We start from the raw sequence: 23,309 nt of genomic DNA on the forward strand, positions 1-23,309 counted from the left end.
GCCGTGAAGTGGAGTTTTGAGGATTTGTACTAGCTAAGGATCTACCCCTGGAAGTTCAGGTTACTCAGAATCTCACAGTAGGTGCACAGCTCCTGGAAGGGGCATATAAATAAATAACACCCCCATATGGCAGTTCCTTTAGAAAATCCTAGGGCTAGACCAAACTATAATTAAATAATAGAAATAATTGATACGGTCTATACTTATCACAAGTAGTCCCACTGATTTCGGTGGGATTATTTGCAAAGTAAGGTATTACTCAGCCCGAGTAAGGGATGCCAGAATCTGGTGCTAAGGAATCAGAAAAAAAAAGGATTTTGTTAATTTTGTAGAGATACATTTTGACATCCTAGATGCAAGTAGAAGGGCTATGAAAAAGTCAGCTAAGGATGTGTTACATGGAAGTGACTATTAAAGATTGTTTGGGAAATGGTGATATCTTCTCTCTCATCTGTTTATATAGTGCCAATTGCCATAGCTTGTGTGAACTAATAAGATTCCAAATGCCAAGCACTGAAGAGACCTGGGATACAAAAACAGGTACATTAAATATGTAAAAGGTTCAGTTTGATCAAATGAGAAATATACTAAGCAAAACCAGAATGACTGTTTTTATTGGCAAGAGATGCTGCAGATGAAAGTTTGCTAAATTTAAAGAGGTGGAGGAGTTGGCTCAGGAGAAGCGTACACCACTACGTCAAACTAAACAGTAACTTTACAAACAATGTGGATTAATGATAAGTCTGGTTGCAGAATGTGAGATCTAGGGACAATTCTGGAGTACATTTGGAGTTATTTTACGGAAGTCAGTGGAATTATTTTGGATAGAAGACCTGATCCTGAGTTCACTAAAATCAGTGAAAAGATTCTTATTGACTTCAATGGGGTTTGGCCCAATCCCTTACTCCAGTGTAAATTAGAGCACTATTTGGCCCTTAGATTTTCATCCATTTACAGACCTGTATCTTACATCCCCAACACATTGCCTCTGAGTCTAAAGAAGTCTACCCTAGTGTATGTCACGTGCTGAGGGGGTGGAAGAGTGGGATGTATCAGGAAAACAAACTAATAGGTAGAGGTGCATACATGTGCACATGGGAGAGTGGTTTTGCTCCCCTCTGGCACAAAACAATAGTACACAGCTTTTAACAAAAAATAATTTGTAAATACCTATGGACTAGAGATGGTGGAGTTGTCCTTAGACCATCCATTGCCTACTTCTGGTCTTCTCTTACACAACTAATTGGTTTAGTTGCTCTCAAAAATTATATATTTGGGGTGAAATCCTGGCCTCACTGAAGTCAATGACAAAACACCCACTGACAGCAGTGGAGCTGGGATTTCACCACTGGAAAATACCATGCCAGCCAGTTTTGTAATACAAAAATGTATGATTTGATCTCTCAGATATGCAGATTGCAGTGTCATGAACTGGATGTCTGATCCTGGTAGAAATGCTATTGCAAAGATTATGTTTCTGATTTTTCTGTGGCTTGTTTCAACATTGCAGTGGGTTAGTTTAGACTTAGTCCTCTGAGAGACGTTTGGAAGGTTATTTAAAATAAAGAAGGGTCTGTGGAACTGTCTGCTAAGGTGAGCGCTGTACTAGATTCAATGAGTTCCTTGGGCAAATATTCACACTGAAAATTTCAAACATGGTTGCCCAAAGTTAGGTACATCAAGCCACACTTAGGTACTTGACTTATGTGAATTTCAGAGGTACTGGCACGGGTGGCCCTATGCGTTTCACCAGCCACAGAATCAGCAAAACAAAACAAACAGCATCCAGCTGGCACAGCCGTACAGCACCCCTTAGAAGCTGGTGCCCAGCATGACTGCCCTGCTCACCCTCCCCTGGAACTGACCTTGGGTATTGGACAACTGCAATTCCTTTAGTCTCCAGTGGGAGTCGTGAGTAGTCAGATTTTAGTGAAATGAAGATCTGTTTCTAATCCAGTGAAATGGTTTTAAATTAACCAAAACCACGTGTTTTTATGTCTCTCTCAGATTGCAGTAGTTTCAACAGCAGTGGCTGCTATTGTTTTGGAGTAGGTTGACCAGTGTCAGCATCTTGGAAAGTAGAAATATCCCTTTAACGTTGTTCAACACTTTATTGCATTAGCACTGAGGGGCCTCAGCCAGGTGAGGGCCCTATTGTGCTAGGTGCTGCATAAATATCTTGTACATGACAATGCCTGTGCCGGAGATTTTGCAGTCCACAAGTTTCCCTGAATCTTTTCTGTGGATTATATTCTCTGCGTGGTGGGTTTGAGGTTGGGAGCGATCTGCAGCTCAGGAAAGACTTTGAACTCAGCTTTTAATAAATCAGTTTGTTCAGCAGTATCTGTTACTCATCGTGGATGTCATATATTTAAATCGGTCTGGGACCATGCTGCAGAGGCTGGAAACGTTAAATAATGTAATATTCAGGTTTGTACTTCCTTGTGAACATCAGTGCATGACATCTACAATAGACTTGGTTTGCCAAGACTTTCTGAACAAAGGCAGTGGCTTTAGTTTACTACATTGTATAAACGTATTCACTGTTCAGCTCCAGCCTATTTTATGTTCCCTCTTTTCCAGCACAGCTGTGCCCTTTGCTTAAAGCACCCTTTTTAGAGCCAGAGCTGATTCTGGAAAGCAAAATGTTTTGGGATTTCAACCCAAAAGAGCAGGAACAAACTACCTGTTCCATAGGAACAGCCAGCTTTATAGAATAGTTTAATAAATAACAGTAATCTCTTATTAAAGAAATCTTGTCAGATGTAAACCAAACCAAGAATGTGACTGTTGGCTGCTGTTGCAGAGTGAGAGTTTGTCCTGTATTCTGTTATGTATGTTGTACTGAAATAGGCTACCATAAGATTGTATGTCTGCTGACCCCTTGGGAGTGAAAATTGCACTGAAGCACATCTATTGTTAATTATTTATCTTTGTCTTTAGGTGGGTGATTTGAGCTAAAATGGTTCATCGTACACTGCTAAATAGTGAAGATGAATCAAATGCTTTCTTAGGGATGGGTAATTAGAAAATCTTCCACTGTGGTTCACCTCTGAAAAGTGAACATGTCAAAATGGTATCGAGGAGTTCCACAGGTATTGTGAAATATGCTCTTATTTCTTGATCAAATACCTTTATTTTACAAGTAGAAGTCTGTTGTTGTGTTCTTCTGGCTGCCAGTTCTGCAAACTCAACCAAAGCTCTGAGTCAAGCTAAGGGTTTTTTTTTCTTGCGCATCAAACCCAGGGATAAATGTTCTGCAGGTAAAATTAGTTCCCAAACCACACAGCTTCAAGCCTACAATCTTCATATTATGCTCTCAGTAACAATGGTGTGACCCCATTGGCTTTGAACAGGTGGAGTTGGTGAGAATTTACTAAAGAATTCTTTTGTGATTCATAAAATGGAATAAAGTCCATTTTCCTATCCCTGATCTGTGCTGGCTTGTGCAGAGCTAACAAGGGGGAAAAAAAAGAAAATGTGAAGCTTTCCTCACCCCTCCGACTCCCAGTAGATATGATTCTGAGTACACAAAGGAAACAGATCATCTGAGTAAGAAGATGCCAGTTTAACATAGTTACCAAACTCTAGGCCCAATCACAAGCTAGTGTAAAAATGCAAAGTGTTATTGAAGACAACCAAGCCAATTCACACCACTGGGGATCTGGCCCTTTAAGAACGAAAGGCCATATAATCCCCTCTGATTCCCTTAAATACTGACAGATCTGGACGTTTGGAGCAGAGATGGGTTTAGGAATCAGGGCCCATTGGGGAGTGAAATGGAGGACCAAAGGTTAGGGCCCAGCTTGGAGCACAGGGAGGCTGTTTGTGGTGGAGGGGTGAGTGGCAAGAGATGAAAAATAGGAGCAGTGGGTGGAAAGCTGAAGGGGGAATTCAGCGTGGGAGTTGGAAGAGGGTGTTGAGGGTGGGGGAGCAGTTGCTGATGGGTTTGTGGCATGAGAGTGCCTCCTCCATAAATGAATACAAAATAATTAACTCCTTGTGCCTGCCTTGCGTTGAGTATTTCCCTTTACTCCACTTTTCCCTTCCTCTTTACCTCTCCTGGTATCTGAGCTCACTTCTTCCTCCATTGTTTTCATTGTTCTATCCTTCAGGCTAAAGCTCCCATAGATCTAAGTTGTTCAGGCTCTTTCCTTGTCACCCTAAAGTAAAATTAAAACCCCTGTGTCCAGATGACACAGCAATCAGGAGCTGTCCTTGTCCTCGGTGATCCTGTGTCTTTGGTGCGAAGCTGGTGCCTGCAGTGGCTGCCAGTCCACATACAGAGGTAGGTCCTAAAAAAGGCCATTTCAGAGAAGCTGTAGTTAGCCCAAGCAAATTTCAAGTAAATTAATTGTGGAACAACATGGTGTGTGTTTTTGGCCTCCTCGGATGGAACATACTCCTTATAAAATAGGCATGCTGTGCCGCTCTGACATTTCCAAGTGAAACAATAGGGCCACAAGGATGGAAAGTCTGCAGGAATAGCAGACAAGGAAAGGAAGTTTAGGTTGAACAAAGGTTTTTTCATTTTTACAGCCCCTAGAGGCAGAACAATACTGTACAGAAGCTGTTAATGATGGGCTGGATTGGAAGGCAGAAATCTGTGCCAAGATCTAAATGTGTTTTTACTCTGCACTCTCCAGCTGTCCAGTTACACTGCAGAATTTCCAGCTGGTGCGAACCCCACAGAATTGTTCTACAGGCAAAAAAACAAAACAAAAAACGCCACCATGCAATGTTTCCCTTCATTTGCACCACTTTTCTCCTCCTTGATAAATCCAGTTAACTTCCGCTAAGCAGCAAATTATTTTGTGTTGGCTGAAAAATATTTAGTTGACCTTAACTCATAGGTTCTAGTAAGGAATTGTGTTGTGCTGAGCAGCTTGCATAGGTAACTATGGTAACTCTCCTCAGTTAGGATTTCTATGAACTGTTCATAAGTGAAAACAGCTTCAATCTACCGTTGCTGTTTAATAAATAATCCACCAGTAGAGGAAAATTCAGACTTGGGGAAATCATATTCTTTTAAACTAGCTACTACTAATAATTGGAAAATGAGTTGGAAAAGGCAGTTTTGCAATATTTCCATTGCATGACTTTGTTCCTTCAGGATATTAACAAATCACTCTCACACACATCCCCACATGTCTGCACAGATGTGAAGAACTCAGAGAGGAACTCTTCAGATCACTGCTGGTAGGTGAAGAATTAGGGCTTAGATCCCGTTGCTAATAATCCTCCAGTCACACGCTGTAAAACTGATCTCATTATTTTAAGTCTACATGACAAAATCAGAAATTTCCTTCTACTGCATAGTCCCAAGAGGATTAATGGCGCTTCTCACGTGCTTAGGCAAGTGTTTAAGTACCTTGCCAAATCAAGGCCTCAGTTACCCTGGTGTAACTCCATTGAAGTACATCCGGTTGACAGAATCGGATCAGAATTTGGCCTGCTGTTATAGCTGGTTACATTTTGTTTGAATTTCTGACATTTTCACACAACATGTTTTGCTTTCTTTCAGGCTGGCTGGGGTGAGATGTGTTTGGAAATTTGAAATTGTGATGAATTTTCATGGAAATTTGTCAAAAGACATGTTCACCCAAAATTGTCAACATTTTCCAACCAGCTCTGCTTGCAGCATTTTTATTGGATCTGGTCAGGTCATCCTCTACATGGGAAAATCTGGAGGGAAGAGGGTTTACACAACGTTTCCCGCTCAGAGCTCTTTCAGAACATTCCTACGAGTGGCCAAGCTTTCCTCTCTGCTTCTAAGCCACCAGGGGATTTGGCACCCACAAATCTTAGGAGAAATGCTCGAGCCAGAGTCTTATTTACGTCTCCCCATTAAAGCTAGGGCTGCCCATCCCAGGCCACGCTGCACCTCCATGAAAGCACACTCCCTGTTGCCAAGACCCTCACTAGGGGCTGCTCCAGGGAAGACCACATTGCACAAGGTAGAACATCCACCTTAATATTTGTTCCATCAATATGAGCTTCCTTGGGGAATCCCTGTGCAACTAGGGATGATAATGCAGAAAGCACCCGTTCTATAGCTTCTTACTATCCCAACCCTAAGGAGCAGATTGCAGCGTTGTTCCTTACGGAACCCAGGCCGATAGACTCCCTCTTCTGAATATATTCATTTGACTATTTACTTTTCCTGTACATTATTTGTGACGTTAGCACCAAGCCTGTACATATTAGAGATGCTGTGATTCTGGATTGGGAATCAAGGCCCTTCGTGGGGCCTAGACTTGCTCCCACTGACTTCGAGTAGTAGCCCAACACTTGAAAACTTGGCTTGGGTAACACCTGAAATGAAGGAGGGATAGTTGAACTACTAATGTATCCTTCTAAACTAAGGTCAATTGGGTGCGTTTGAAGGGCAACCACTGTTCTTATGAGCATATAAAACTTGTGCGCCGCACTCTGAAGTAGCTATTTGTCCTTTCCAAATGCAGTTCAAGGGGCAGGCTATGATCCTGACTGCCTCTTTCACTATTGTACTGTTTCACCTGAGTAATTAAGATCTGCTAAAAAGCTCTGGCTGTCAGTTCTTGTAATGGACCAGTGGCAGAGCATTCTCAGGAGAAGACCCTTGCATGAGGTACCTTCTCTGACTGCCACAGTCTAGAATGACTAGTTTAATGGCACAAGAGGTAGCTGATCTATTTAAGAGCTCCCTTAGATGCCCATATAATCCCCATCCTGGTAATATCTGAGCATCTCTCAATCTTTATCCTCACAACACCCCTGTGAGGCAAGGAAGTACTATCCTCTTCACTTTACAGAGGGAGAACTGAGACACAAAGGCCAGGGATCAGATTTTTAAAGGTATTTAGGCACTTATGGTGCAGATAGGTGCACAGTGAGATTTTCAGAAATGTGGAGTTAGGCACGTCTGAAAATCTCACTGTGTGCCTGTCTGTATCCTTATGTGCCTCTCTACCTTTGGAAATCTGGCTTATGCTGATTGGAGCAGGGGCCATCTTTTTGTTCTGTTTGTTGATGTAGTGTCTAGCACACTGGGGTCCTGGTCCAGGCCTAGGTGCTGCGATGGAAATACAAACAATAATTGGGGTTTGTGTGCACAAAGTTGAGCATGTTTGTGTCTGGAGGACAAAGCCCTAAATTGGCTTTAATCAAAGAAGAGCTTCTTGGCCCCGATCCTGTGAATTGATCTTTGAGGGTGGACTGTTGGTCCTACGCAGAGCGGTGCTGACTTCAGCAAAGCCCCAGCATATGCAAGAGTCCATCTGTGTGGCTCAATCTGCAGGCTAGCTAAAGAACAAGAATGGGCCAGAGCATGAACCTAGTACCCTCGTTCAAGTCCCTGCTCCACTATAATTTCTTGTGTGACCTTAGAAAAGTAATTTAACCTTTCTGTGCCTCAGTTCCCTATCTGTAAAGGGAGAGATTAGCATTTCCCTGTCTCATGGGGGTGTTGTGAAGATAAGCGCATTGGAGTGTGATGCGCTCAGAGAGAGGGTGTACCTTAAATAGGATCAGGGCTTTAGAGTGATACAGATCTTATTGTTATTCAGGGAACAAAGATGTTCAAAATCTAAAACCAGTTCAGTTTCTTGGCCTGTCTGTGAACTCCTGCCCATCCTTTCTGTATAGCCAGAGCTATTTTACACATGGGGAAACAGGGACACCAAGAGCCCAGTTTTGCCTTTTTTACATCTGTCATCAGTTAAGCATGCGTGTAAATGTTTTCATGATCTGGGCCTGAACTGATATTCATCTATTCCTGGCCGTCCTCTCAGACTGTTCCTCTTTATCGTCTCTCCTCGGCCTACCACAGCTAGGAGCTGAAAGGACCCTCTTTCATTTTACTGATCTCTCTGGAAGTCTCTCCAGTGTTCCTTCGGCTAATTCAATGGCTCTCTTCATCTCACCATCCTTCTCCTCCTCATCTTTGTCAATCATTTTCTGTTTCAGTTTTTGAGAAAAGCACTTGTGTAAGTCCCTAGTGCCTTCATATCTAGTGCCTCTTATACAATTCAAACCCAAATGTATCTAATAAATGGATGACTCAAAGCTATCGACCAAACCCAGCATTCCCATTATATTAAAAGGCATGTTATTTATACTATCATAGTGCCTGGAAGCCCCAGTCATAGACCAGAGCCACATTGTGCTATGCACTGTACAAACACAGAACAAAAAGGTGGTCCCTGCCCCAAAACACTTAATGTCTAAGTACATGATAAGAGCCAACAGGACAGCTACAGACAGCTGGACATGAAAAGACAGGGAAACAATGAAACAATGGGAGTCAAACATTGAAGTGCTTTTGAAAATCCTTCTCGGTGCCTATCTAAATCTTTAGGCACCTCAATACCTTTAAAAATGTGGCCCTTCCAGTCTAAGTACAATGATGTGTGTACAGCCCCTCCACAGAGGCCCATTGACATCTCCATTGTGTCCACCCACCTGCATCAGTCCCTTTTGTGAAACTCTCAGTTTGCAGGTTCAAGGCTTAATAGACAGACACTCAGTAGTTTTTCCTACACTTACCTGTCTTTAAGGAGCTCTTTTTTGTGACTTTTCTGGCAGCATTTGATACATTTTAAGAAGAAAAATTTTCTTCTCCTCTACCTAATATATTATTTGATCCCTGCATTCTTGTCTTTTGAAAGAGTGCAGACATGTAGTTATTCCAGAAGCCTAATATTACTAGTACTAAAATTTAAAACGTTGATATTAAAGCTTGTTCAGTGAAGATGACCAGTTGGTAGAACATGTTGACCTGATTAGTGATACCCAGTAAATACATGTTAGTAAATCAGACTGCATGTATTTACTTAATTTCTTACAATGTATAAAATAACTAATACGTATCCATCCTGTGCTGTGGGATGGGTGACCTCCCATCATTTAAGCTCCAATCCCAAGATCAGATCTGTGTCGGCAGAACTCCATTGACTTCACTTGGGCTCCTTTAGTGCAGATAATTTAGCTGGTGCTGAGCTCATTGCAGGATCAGCTCCTTAGTTAGCAATTAACAAAGCCAAATAACAGATTGCTGACCCCACACAAGAAATAACCCATCTACAGAAATGATCATTTCTCCCTCCCCACACACAATATAAAAAAGCCCTCAACATAGGCCAGTTAATTACATTCTGTACAACCCAGCTCCCCCTTCTCCAAAAGAAGCTGATCCAGTGCCCAGTGCAGTCAATGGAAAGATTATAGTATTGTAGACTTCAGGGTGCCTTGGAGCAGGAACCAAATATCAAAGAGAAAAGACGGGCTTTGCAGTACATCTGGATGGTTAACAGATTTAACGTGCAAGGACTGCCTTATTAATTCTATAGTAAATTAAATGAAATTTGAGACACTTAATTGAAAGTGCTATTGATTAAGGTAATTAAATTAAAAGGCCATATTAATTATATGAGAAGGCAAAAATAATATATAATGGAGCACCACTCTTGGGAAAGTGTCTTGCCCAACAAAATGCTGCATGTAACTTGAATTGGTTTGAAATCATTTTAAAAAGAAAGGTGCGTGTGATATTGATAAAATACATATTATATTTCTGGTCTTCTGTCTGGACCCCTGCCTGAAGTAGGCACAGATACAGTTTAATTCCATGGCAGCCACCATCTTTCCAAGATAAATGCCAACTTTATTAAAACATCTAAATCCAGAGAATGACAAACATTCTGGGTTGGATTTTTTTTTTTTATTAAAAAGTGAACATTTATGTGAAGGTGTCTGTAGTTTAAAAGCCATACAAGACAGGGCTTGTCTACACTTACCTCGGAGATTCGGCGGCAGTCGACCGGAGTTACGCAAACTACGCAAAAAACTTGTGTAACTCCCGTCGACTTCTGTGTTTCTCTTCTGCACGCCGTCTTCACTGCACTGTGCCGACAGGATGCAGTGCCATGCCACTTGAGAAGGTGGTCTTAATACATCGGTTTCTGGATCGACTGAGCAGGTCTTCACTGACTGCTCAGTCGATCCAGATAAGTCGATCTGATGGCGGCAAATTTGCCACCGTCAGTGAAGACATAGCCTGAGGCCGCGCTGAATCCTTAACAAGAAAGAGCCTTTTGTCATGCTGCTTGGCCTGTGCTGTCAGTTCTTTCCTGGTGCTTTAACCACAGCCATCCCAATGCAAAATTTACCTTAAATTAAAACATCTAACTGTTAGGCTTCTTAGGTTCTTGATCTATTTTCCCTACTTTTTTAATAAAAGTGGAAACTTTATCTCAGTAGAGCAGCAGCTAGAAATATATATTTTATGTTGTCATAGTGATACATCTTCACCTCTCTCCTCAAGGCAAGACTCCCATCGACAAACACCCTCCCCGCAGCTTAGGGTGACCAGATAGCAAGTGAGAAAAATCAGGACGGGGTGGAGAGTAATGGGCACCTATGTAAGAAAAAGCCCCAAATATTAGGACTGTCCCTATAAAATCAGGACATCTGGTCACGCTACCACCGCTTCAAGGATGACACGCATTATTTTCATGGGAGTCCCAGCTCAAAGGGGGTCCGTGCAAGATTCATAGACCTTAAGGCCAGGAGGCAGCATCAGGATCATCTAACATGACCTCTTGCACACTGCAGGCCACAGAACTCACTCACCCATCCACTTCTGTAACAGGCCCATAACCTCTGGCTGAGTGACAGAAGTCCTCTGATCTGTTCAGTGTTCTTTTCTGAGGGTTTAAATGAGACTTGAGTGGTCATAGGTCTTGTGTTGGCCCTTTGCACGGGTGACATTGCCTCCTGAGGAATAGAAAATTGCAGCCTATGATGAATGGTGCTTTGGACAGAAGTTGTATCCTGGGTTACACTCATTCAGCCCTGTTGACTTCAGTGGGTAAATAATTGTTTTCTTTAAAAATTCCCCTTTTCTAAAAGAAAAGCCTGGGCAACTGCTTCCTGTTTGTTAATTTTTTAATTAAATGCAAACTGATTTTCAATATCAGTGGAGATCAGACACTAGGCATACTCCAGCATTCTTTCCTGATGCTCAGTATTTTTCCATGAGGCGAGTATCGTGAGGGCATATTTGTGTAAATGCAAAAACTCTGTTTTTAAACTGACAATATGGATGTCAGCACTGCCCCTGCCAGCACACGCCTTTCAGCCTGCCAAATTTTGTTACAAATATCTTTGAAAACAGAGGGAAGGGAAAAGTCAAGCATCGTTAATTCATTGTCCCAGCGACCTACCAGTGCTATCTCCTTAAAGACTCCTTCTTTGCTCTTCTCAGATGGTGAAGAAATGTTGGTGTCCTGCCAGTTCCATTGAATTCTTTCAGTAAAAGGCTATATTGAGAAAAAAGTGAGGAGTCTGTCGCAACAGACATCCTACAAAACTTCCTGGTGGAATCCAGTTACAGCAAATGCTGGGTCATAATAATATCTCAGCCTCAGCCCTGATTCATAAAAACATTGGGTCAGTCAAAGATGCTACGCTAGTTTACACCGGCTGAGACTTTGGCCCACTATTTCATTTGATTTTAAACACCGATTTACACTGCATATATTTATGCAGATACTGGTATGTATACTGTTGAGAAGTGGAATACCACTTATCAATAGCAGGAAAACACTCTTTCCCTACTCTTTTACCGTTCCCCAAGCCCTCATGAAAGGGGTATGATTGATAGCCCTTAAATTTAATCATCCATGTCTGCTAGAGCATCAACAGCCCTGGAAAATAACTCTTAATTCTCATCCAAAGTTCAGATTTGTTGACCTTCAGGGCAAGCTGCAAGGCCTACTGTTAGTCAAGATGTTTCCTGGAGGCAGGCGACAGGGGTGGAATGGAGAAAATTCTATCTACAATAGATTGTAGGTTTCTTTTCTAGATATAGATCTCTGAATTTTTGTAGAGGTTTTCTTAGGTTGTAAAATGCCTAATAGACACTCAATACATAGGAATAAATATGTATCCATCAGAACAGGTCTAGTTTGGGTTACAGTAAATGCAAGCTTTTGCCACACTGCCCTCACAACCTGCCTTTTTTGGAGGGCCACGTTAGGGTTGAAAAGATGATTCGTCTTCCAGTGTTGGTATCTATATGTACTCTACTGTGGAGAGCGAGAGGTATGCATGTGCTCCATGTACCTAAGACTGGAAGAATCTTGCTAGCAGTGTCCATTTGTCCGCATCTGTGCTCTTCCTGTCCACATGCTCTGGACGGGGGGTATAAGGAGCAGAACGGAACAACTGCCTCTCTAGTTCTTTTCTACCACCCCATGGTCTGAGATGAAACCCTCCAGTGTCCCTGAGGCTGATCCTTTGAATTCTGATCTGTAAATATTGTAAATATAATTATTTTGTTTCTAAATAGGTATTAGTTTTATTCATTTCAATTAGTTATAATTCAGGGGCATCCTCCTTCTAGACCCTGAGACTGTGTCTCTTGCCTCCTGGTCTTGGTTCTGAGAAGCTCTGGAAGCCATAAGGCTATGGTACCGATCCCTGGGCTTCAAAAACTAAAGATGCCTCAATGCCGGCACCGTTGACAGGAACAGAATTTTCAGTACCAAGCAAGGAGAGATACCATGAGGAAGGTCAGGACAACCCTTAGTACTGGCAAAGGACAAGCACCCCACAACCCTATGTACCATTGGTATTGTTGTGCTCGCATACGGAGACATCAGCTTCCATGGGGCCTTCTAGATCAGCGCCAAAGATCCACAAGGAAAAGAATCTTCTCTCCCCTCACCCCCAAGAATTGGGGATAGATACTTTTTTGCCAGAGAATATCATCATCCTTCCAGATCTAGATCCTATCAGACCCAGCCCTTACAAAGGGCACCATCGGTCCAAAAGATTGACACTATTGGTCCAAAAGCGCTGTGAGAGAAGTTGATCCCCTATTGCTTCTACTAGTTGGGGCATTTCAGCCTTGGCAGTACTGACAACACCCCATTAGAACTGGAATTTCTTCTTCTCTTTGGAGGAATCTGACATCAGAGAGGGACCGACATTATCTCTACTGGGAGATGTGAGCCCAGATAGAGGACCTCAAATCTCACCACTCGCAACTGTTGGTACCCTACACTTTGGGGACCACCTCAACCCATAATAGACCCCTCTCTCTGACCTTTCTGGGGAGCAAGGGGCCTGTACATGCAATATTCTGAATCAGTACAGTTTCATTGGGAATGACATTATCCCTTCCCATCCAGAAAACAGCCAAAGCTTCCCCGGAGGAGGAAGAAGAAGAGTGGGATCTATCAGTACCACCAGTCTCAACAGGAGTACCATCATCATCTCCTGATGAAGCATTTATCCCAGCCTTGCCATCCTTGCCAGATGACTACAAACAGTTTCAGGAACTGTTAAGGAGGGTTGCTGACACGCTCCAGATTTCTCTGGAGGAAATCCAAGAGACATCTCACAGACTCCTTAATATTTTACAGAGTGTGTGACCTAGTAGAGTGGCACTCCCAGTTAATGAGACCATCCTAGAACCTGTCAAAGTTGTGTGGTAACATGCACCCCCACTCCTAAAACAGCATAAAATAAGTTCTTTGTTCCAGCCAAGGGAGCAGACATTTTGTTCACACATCTTACCTCAAACCTTTTGGTGGTTCAAGCTGGAGTTTAAGTGGTTTGAGAGGAGTAGACAACAGTACTTAAAGTTCACTCCTTCAGATAAACAGGCTAAACATTTAGACTTCCTTGGAAAGCAGGAAGGAAGGTATTTATATCTACCAGCATGCAATTCCAAATAGCCAACTGATCAGGCCTTCCTTTCAAAGTATGATTTTTGTACTTCAAAGGCAAGCTTCTTCTGGAATATACAACCCAATTTCAAACCTTCATCAAAGAGAGTAAATTGGTTGCATTAACATCCCTACAAGCTATCGTAGATGCAGCTGACACAGTCTCACTATCGATGGCAACTGCTATTGTTATGCATCACGAGTCCTGGGTTCACGCTTTGGGGTTCGTCAGGGAAGTTCAATCCACTAGAGGATTTGCCCTTTGGTGGGAACAAGTTATTTAGTGAAAGAACTGATGAGTAATTACACTCCTTGAAAGACTCAAAGGCCATCCTCTGCTCCCTGGGGATACATACGCCAACACCAAAGAGGAAGCATCATAGGCAGCTTTACAAACCTTGACAGTTACCATCAACCATTCATACCCAACCATTCTACCATCAAAATTTATCTGAACCAGTACAAAAGTGACAGAGGATGCAGAGGAACAAGCATAATGCTCCTCCTTCCAACCACAACCTCCTGTCAAGAAATACTCTTGACTGGATCTGTGAGAGCTGCAGCTAACATGCCAGGTATGGAAGGACATGGCATCTATTTTTGTGGCCCTCTAGACCAATTTTCACATATCTGATAGATAACAGACAAATAAGTTCTTGACATCATCCATTTCAGCTATGCCATAAAGAACCTCTCCCCTTCTCCTCCAAAACCCCCTTCCTCATCCCTTTTCAGGGACCACTCTCACAAGAGGATACTAACTCAAGAGGTGGAGGGGAGCCATAAAACCGGTACCCTCTCAACATTGAGGAAAGGAAATTTATTCCAAATAGTTCCACATCCCCAAGAAAAAGGGAAGATGGAGACCCATCTTAGATCTTTGACAGCTCCATGTCTTTATCTACAGATCGAATTGAGGATGGCCACCCTAGCATCAATAATTCTGTCCTTAAACAAAAGCTGGTTTGTGGCTCTCGACATGAAAGATGCCTGTTTTCATTTAGACATCCACCCTTCTCCCAGGAGATTACTGAGCTTCAGGATAGGTCCAAAACCATTGCCAATATAGCGTGTTCCCCATGTAGTTAGCAACAGCACCCAGAGTATTTACAAAAGTTTTTTTCTGAGTGGCAGCCCTCTTCCGATGCCATGGCTTTTCAATCTTTCCTTAGCAGGACAATTGGCTGCTGACAGGGAAATCTCATTAGGAGGTATTGACATCAACCTCTGCTCTGCTCAGTCTTCTAGCTCAGTGGTTCTCAACCTCTTTGGGCTCAGAACCTATTTCTAAACCTTGAGGGCCTGATGAACCTCTCCTCCCTCCCAATTGGGGGGCTTGGAACTAAGATGCTCTAGATGCTCCATCCAGATGTAAACAGCTGGGGAATGCCCCCACCCACCATCAACTGAAGGACGAGTGCTGAGCTAAGATACCCTCCCCTCAAACACACAGCCCCTTATATGGCCCACAGGGAGCAGAGGGTAAGGTGGTGGAGTTGGGATCCTGGGGGGGGGGGTACAGTGTGGGAGTTAGGAGAAGGAGTTGGGGTGTGGTGGAGGAAGATCTGGGAAACTGGGGTCCAGGATGGGTGGGTGATATGACAGAGAGAGTTGCCTAGCTGTGGGGTACATTGGAGGGCCTGGGCAAAGGGGCAGGAAGATAGTGTGTTGCCAAGCTGTGGGGCAGTGGGTACATCAGGGGGCCGGCACTCACTGGAGAATGGGACACGATCCACTCCCTCCTGGCTGCTATCCCATGAAGCAGAGCTGGCTGGATTTAACTCAACCTGGTGCATGGGGTCACAGCTCCACTCCCTCAGATATGGGCTGGCTGATCCCCCAGCATCATGACTGAGGCAGGGCTGAGCCAAACTTGAGCGGCATTACAACCCCATGCACCAAGTCTCAATGCCTGGAGTAGGGAGCTGAGCACAGCTTTTGACACATTGTGGCAACCCAGGGGCAGCAACCTATGGGTTGAGAAACCCTGTTTATGAATCACTGGAAATCTGCGTGAACACAAAGAAGTCCCAACACAGATCTTAGAATTTATCGGAGCAACTCCAGGCTCTGTCAAGGCAGAGCTTACCTCCCTCAAGACTAATTCTAGTTGATGCACACTTAATCATTCAGTTCAGAAAGAACCCACAATCGTCAGTTTGTTCATGCCTCACCCACCTTGGCCACATGTGACACCTTTTCCTAGACTCCGCCTTTGCTATCTACAAGCCTGGCTTGGACAGTTTACATGCCAAGCAGACGCAATACGGACAAGTTAGTCACAGTCCTTCCAAAGTTCAGGACTTTCTAGCTTGGTAGCAGAGCAAGGAGCATGTGTGCATTAGAGTCCCCTTCAGTCCACCCCACCTGAGAAAACATGGGCCTCAGATGTCTCCTTGTGCGGATGGAGCACCCATCGTGACCAGCATACAGCACAAGGAATATGGACTCCTTGGGAGTCCAGGATACACAAACATTTCCTGGAGCTGAGAGCTGACCGATAGACCTGCAAACGATTCTTACCTCCCATATAATCCCAGCGTATCTAAGTAATGTCAGACAACATGGCAACAGTGTTTAAACATCCACAAGCAAGAGAGAGCAAGATGTACCCTACTCCCCTTCGCATAGAGGAGGTCAGTCTGTGGAACTAGTGTACACCACTTGGAATGTAGCAATACATTAGCAGACAGCATCAGCTGGCACTTTTCCATCAACCACGAATGGGAATAACATGATTCTGTGGTGAAGAGCATATTCAGGCAGTGGGGATCTCTGTCCTGTGACCTGTTTTCATCACAAGAAAAAAGGAAACTGGAGATATACCGTTCTAGGGGAGCTCAAGATCAAGGCTTCAGAGGAAATGCCCTCCTAATCTTGTGGTCAACACAGTTAAGATATCCTTTCTCCTCCATTCCACTCTGTCAAGAGTCAAGTTCTCAGGAACATCCAGCAGGACGGGGAAGTGATCATCCTCATTGCTCCCAGACAGTTTTGGTTCCCCAGCCTCCTCCAGCTGTCAACCCATCCACCAATGAGTACCCAAGCTTCCCAGACCTCTTGGCACAGGGCAAGAGCAAGATCAGATATCCCAACCCCAATTCCCTCCACCTCACGTCTTGAAAAACTCTTGTTACGTAGTGCCAGTTCTTATGTGGTCATTTGTCCATTAGGAACCAACTGAGATCCCAATTCATTTCATATGTATAGCAGGTTGCCAAACAGCTATAAAATTATAATGCCTTCCATTCACTTCAGGGCTGGAACAGATTTGAACTAGTGATCTCAAGAGGAAGGGCTTTTATTAATTATTAACATTCTAAATGACTATTTAGGCTAAGAAAATAGGTGCTGAAAATTAGGCTCCATATATCAGCACTTGTGAGTGGCCTGATTTTCACAGGTGCTGAGTTCCCATTGACACCAATTAGATTTTGGAGACCCAACACTTCTTAAAGTTGAGCCCGTTATTTATTTGTTTTATGGTAACTAAAAGTTTTCCAGAAACTATAGAGCCTTACAATCTAGAGGAAAGATCCAACGCACAATGAAGTCCTCTGAAAGACTCTTATGGACTCCAGTGGGTTTTGGATCAGGGCTTAAAAAAAGTCATTGGCTCCCTTAGCAATTCTGCTTCATCTTATTCAGAATCTGTTGGCTTGGTCAACAGTTTGATTATCTATGCCAATTAAAAGCCACCAATCCGATGCTCTCCCTTAAACGAACAGTATAATAGCCCAATCTCTCATGTAGTTAAGCTATTGCTTGTATCTTTAGCTTCCTTCCTCCCATATATGCAATCCATAGGAAGGTGAAGTTAATACATTTGCTATAGAGATTAGTTTGCTAGTTATCTAACATCATGTGGCATATTGATTTGTGTGCACTTCTTTAAGGAGCTTCTTCTGGGAGTGCTAAGGACCTTGTGGTATGCCATTTGCCACAGTAACAACTTTTCGTGCCTAACACAATAAATGGGCACATAAGAAATTAATTTACTCTTTTACCAGGCTGCTGTCTGTGGAGCTGGAATTTAGGAAGCTCGGAGTATTGGAAAGAAAAGTTCTCTTTTATTGTCTCTTGCTGGGGCTGCTTCTGTATGCTCTGAATCTACAGATCAATGTTGATTCAGCCTAGAAGCTGAACAGTGCTCTTAAGTCCGTGTGATCAAATAGCAGGGGAGTACTCTCTGCTACAACACCATAGGTAAGAAACAAGACACTGCAGCCCAGGCAATTTCTGAACCGAGTTTTTCATTTTGAATGTAAAAATATAGCTAAAACAATTTACACCAGACATGGACCCAGGTCTGTTGTGGAAGGAAAATCCCGGATGACCTTAGTTGGTTGGCTGTTTTTGATGCCCAGAACAGCTCACTCATCTTTGCTTTCCCTAGTTGCATTAACTCAACAAATGACTGAGTGCATTCACTTCTAATCCAAAACTGCAAGTAGATGAACAATATTCTTCCCCAAGTACTCATATGTGACATGATGAGTCCACTTTATATAATTCTCTCAAACACTTAATACTAGCTGGTGGTACCCGAAAAAATTCTAGGGTTTCTCAACCCTGCATTCTACTAGCAAATGTAATGTACATCTGCTAGGGGAAGGTGATTGTCCCCCCGTGGCTGATAGCATCTGTGTCACTTGTTTAGCATTCCCCACATGAGTTGGTGGTATGCTACGATGTGTCTAAGACTAATGTTTCACTTGAAGTTCATAGGGTTATAAAATACCAGGACAATGGATTCCAGTGGATGGGTGTTGAAAACATGGGTCTCCCTGACCCACAAAGCACCATTTAGGGTTAACATTGTTGCTTCAGGCCACACCCCCATGGTGAGAGCAGAGCAGGCCCAGTGGTGCCTGGAATGTAGGAGGAACATGGCTTCTACATAATCATTTGAAAGGGTGCTGCATGCAAACTACCTCGGCTCAGGGCCATTTCTAATACCCTGAGTCAGGCCTTGGACTTGCCCCCTTCCCAATCCTCTCCTCCGTCATTCAGGAGACATCGTTCCTGCTGCTGCGGGTGCCTACAGTTCCACTGGGCTCTTGCACAGAGGATGAGGCAGGAAGGAGCCTCTCATGCCCTCTTTTGCCATTCCATACCCATCCTGTGCCACACACAGTCTTGTTACCTCATGAAATAGGGGCTCCTTTTGTTACGGTCCAGCTCTGGCTAAATTTGGGCCTGATTCTAAAGTCATCCCCTGCATGAAAGCCCATTGAAGTCAATAGGGGGGTGTATGTACACGGATTTCAGGATTGAGCCATTAGGATTAGTCCAACACATTTTACCCTGTTGGGAGGGTGCCATGGACGGAGCTTGAGGAGGACATGGGGGGACAATGCCCCCCCAAACTTACGATGGTGGAGCCATCTCTCCCTGCGGGGTGAGGGGCGCTGAGCTGAAAGCGGGGCTGGGCGGTGGTGGGGACACAGGCAGCCCTAGGCAGGTGTTGGGGTGTGGAGACCCTTGGGAGAGGAGTGGAGGCAGGGGAGGCTGCTGCAGGCAGCAGGCCCGGCACTGCTGGCGGAATGGGGAACAGAGCTGGTCCAGCTCCACGCTCTGCACTTTGCACAGCTGCTTCCGTCTCCACTCAGAGCAGCTGCCTCCCGCAACAGGAACAGCCCCCTCGCCGCTGAGGAGCACGCTCCCCACTCCCCACACTCCTGCCACTGCTCCCCATGTTGCTGCTGCTGCTGCTCCCCACTCTTTGCCCTGTTTTTTTCCTGAAAGTGTGTGGGGGGAGAGTAGGGGGAGGTTCAGGGGTAGGGAGGGTGCAATTTACACAAAAGTCCACGGGGGGACTCCATTTAAAAAGTTTGAGAACCGCTGATCTAGTCTATCAATTATCAAATCAGAGAGAGAGTGAAATCCTTTACAACCCAATCAAATTGTTCGTCTTGTTTTCTCATGCAAACGTCTGTGATCCTCTTGTCATTTTTCATCTTCTTTGTAAGCAGCATTCTGTAATATTTCCAATACCTGAATATTTTTACCCAACAGGTGCCCTTTTCTTATCCTCGATTACTCCTAGCACTTGGTGTATCCACATAGACCTTCTGCTGTTCCTAAAACATTCACTGATAGGTGGCATGATTAAACTTTAGTCAAGTAAAGCAGTTATTTGTCTCTGAACAGTTTCGATTCCCCTTCTATGTCTGTTTCCTTATTATTTTTTCCTTTTAAACTTCAAATAAAATATCATGAAGACACTGAAAAAAAAGGCCAAATAATGGAAAATAAATTCAAAGAAAACATGCATTGGTTGAAGAATAGAAGAGGAAGAATAAAGCACTCTGATTCCATGATGTTGAATGTGAGATGAATGGCTGTAGAAAGAGATAAATATGTAACCTAATATAGAGCCCACTGTTGTCACAATTTATTTATTATTATTTTTATTTATTTTTATTACAGTCATGCCAATAGGCGCCAATCAGATCAGGGTCACATTACTAGCAGAATCTTCTAGATATCAGAAGTACATTTACATATGGAAATCATCTGGGAACTCTGTTTATGACAGCTCTGACAGTGTCCTCTTCTATACTCCTGAAATAATGGGAATGCAGGAACACGGGAATTGCTGTACGGGATCAGACATGAGGTCCATCTAGTCCAGTATCCTGTCTCCAACAGTGGCTAGTGCCAGAAGCTTAAGAATAATGTGCAAGAAACCCTTCTGTAGGCAGATGTGGGGTAATCAGCTCCCCATGAAGATCTCATCCTAATCTCTAATAGAGAATGACCTAAACCCTGAAGTTTGAGATTTTATATCCCTTCCAAAATTTTTGATAACTATTAACTCCAGATATTCTTGTTCTCCAGTGTCCAATCCCTCTTTGAATCTTATTAACTTATTGGCCTCAGCAACACCTGGGGCAATGACTACCACAGTCCAATTGTGCATTGTGTGAAAAAGTATTTCTGTTTATTACTTTTGAATTTTCCACCTTTAATATTTGACACCTTTATTATGTCCCCTCTTATTTGTCTCCTCTCTAAGGTAAACAATTGCAGAATTTTCAAATTCTTTTCATATGAAAGTTTTCCATGCCTAAAATCATTCTTGTCACCCTTCTCTGAAAACCCTCTAATTCTTTTTGCCTGCCTTGCCCATGTAGGCAAAACTTCCATTTGAGGGAGTCTTGCCTACATTGGCACTCCAGGGTCAAGCCCTAAGGTTCTGAAAATGGCTACTCAGGCCTGGTCTACACCCTAAAATTGGATCGACTGAAATACACTGCTAAGGGCTGTAAAAAATTCTGTGCCCTGTACAATGTAGTAAGGTCAACCTAACCCCACTGTAGATGTATTTAGATCAAGAAAAAAATTCTTCTGTCAACCTAAGTACCGCCTCTTGGAGAGGTGAATTAACTCCATTGATGGAAAAACCTCTTCCATTGATGTAGGAAGCGTCTACATTATGGCATTATAGCACTAGTAACTGTGCTGCCGTAGTGTAGACATATCCTACGTACTGCCACTAACTTCTGTACATTTTAAAAGAGTGGATCTTAATCCTAAGGAGAGAGCAGAGGATTGATGCCAATATGGGTCAAATGAAACCATCAACTTCACTTGAATTCCTTGGAAGTTTTTCATATGCCAGGTCTAGATTTGGTCCTAAATTTCACTTGTCCACTGGAGTTTTTGGCAAAAGATTATTAACCCTTCCTTCCAACGAGGAACAATTTTTCTTATTGCTTCTAAGAGCCTTGGTGAAAGCAATGGAAGAAGGAATATTTTCCTCCTCTACTATGGTGGAGTTCGTTTGATATGGGAAGAATGACTAGGTAATATGCTGAAAGGGATTTTCAAAAGCGATGACTGTGTCTCCTGTGAACTATAAATTGCCCTGGAGAAGACTTCAAGGCTAAATGGTTGGTGTGAATCTCCTATGTGACGTGTTGATTCGCATGAAATGTCAGTGATGTGGTTATTTCCTTGTTTCTGATATTGGCTGGATGTCTGCTCTCTCCCTCCATTGACTGAACTTTTAACACCTAGTTAGTGTTATGTTGGATGTTGGGGCAAAGACGGGTAATACGAATCTATGGGCAGGGTATATGTGTGTGTGCTGTAATCAAGCCCCCCCAAAATCAGTCCTGCAGGCATGCTGCATTGAAAGAATTGCCAGACTGCACTCAGTAATCTCTTAGTTTAAATCTACCATGTGTGGTGGTGTCTAAAAGGCAAATCAAATAACAGCAGCCACATTTTTGAGGATTAGGAGCTTCCTGTGTGAGACAGTATGTGTTTTTAATATTTTAAGCTGATTTACAAAACTGGTAAACAATGTGTAGGCTGGTGTTGGGTGACCTCTTTTACATGCCTGATCATCCTGTCAACATTTATAATGCTTTTGATGTTTCCTTCTCATCAGGATAGAATCAGTTAAGCAGTTGTGTTTCCTGAAGCTCATATTGCATTATTCTTTGCTCCACATTTCATGATAATAAATGTTGACATTATGTGAAATCTACAGAAATTAAAGTGATTGTTAATTTATTCATGGTTCAAAGGGATCGGAGAGAGAAAAAGAAGCGAGTGTTCTCTAGAAGAAAAATACACAGCGCATAGCATAAGGAATGCAGATCTTTCATGCCTATTTGTTTTGCACAGAATTATGAATGCTATATCCTGATTAGCAATTGTGACCTATTTAAAGCGGTACTATTTCTCTGTGTTCCTATTCTCCTTAAACACTAAGAGCTAGACATGAAATTTTATAATTCATCAGATGTAGAATCTGCATAAGAGATATAATTATTGTCCTTCAGCAACTTGGACCAAAGCCATGATGTTGTATTTCTAGACAGGACATTGTGGATAATATGGATGCATTTTTACATGGGTAATTTAAATTGGCAAGAGATGTTGTTTTTACATAAATGAAGGTAAATTGTAGGATTTTAACACACTGATTACTATTCCATCCTTGTCCCCCAACTAACCTGAATTAAGTGGATACTTGTCAGTTGGAGAAGATCCTTATCTGTTACTATAACTTCTGATTTAGTAATGTTTATTACAGTAAACATGGGGAAAGACTTGTATCACTTCTTAATCATTTGGTTAGCAAGAGAATTAATTCAGTTGTGCTACTGTGGTCTATAAGGGTGACTGGAGGATGACTAAATTCCCAAAATTGAATCCTCCTTGAACAATTCAGGTTTTCTAAGATGAATTTCACCCTGAAGATTGGACTTTGTGCCAAAATCTCCATAACATGTGTCATGTTTGGACAGACTCTGTGCTTTAAGCCGTGACAGATAAAAGTTAATATCAAGGTAAAAGATAAAAAATGTGCGGTTTCGGCTTTGTTTTTTATGCAGCAAATATGTACAAGAGGTCTGCTGTTTAAGTGTGAAGTGATTGATCCATCTGTGCAGGGTGAATATCACTTGGTGACATTTGGACCAATCATCTCTGGAGTTTTGCATTCCATTGGCACTATTCCACAGCAGGTTGTGTAAAAGCACTGCAACATCTCACTGCGTATTTTAAGCAGTTCGTAATCCAGCGCTTCCTCACTGTAAATGCATGAATCCATGCTGATTTGTCAACACCTTGTTT

This window comes from Emydura macquarii, unplaced genomic scaffold (genome assembly GCF_026122565.2).
Source record: "Emydura macquarii macquarii isolate MOO-44397 ecotype Brisbane River unplaced genomic scaffold, CSIRO-AGI_Emac_v2 contig_318, whole genome shotgun sequence".
NCBI lineage: Eukaryota > Metazoa > Chordata > Testudines > Chelidae > Emydura > Emydura macquarii.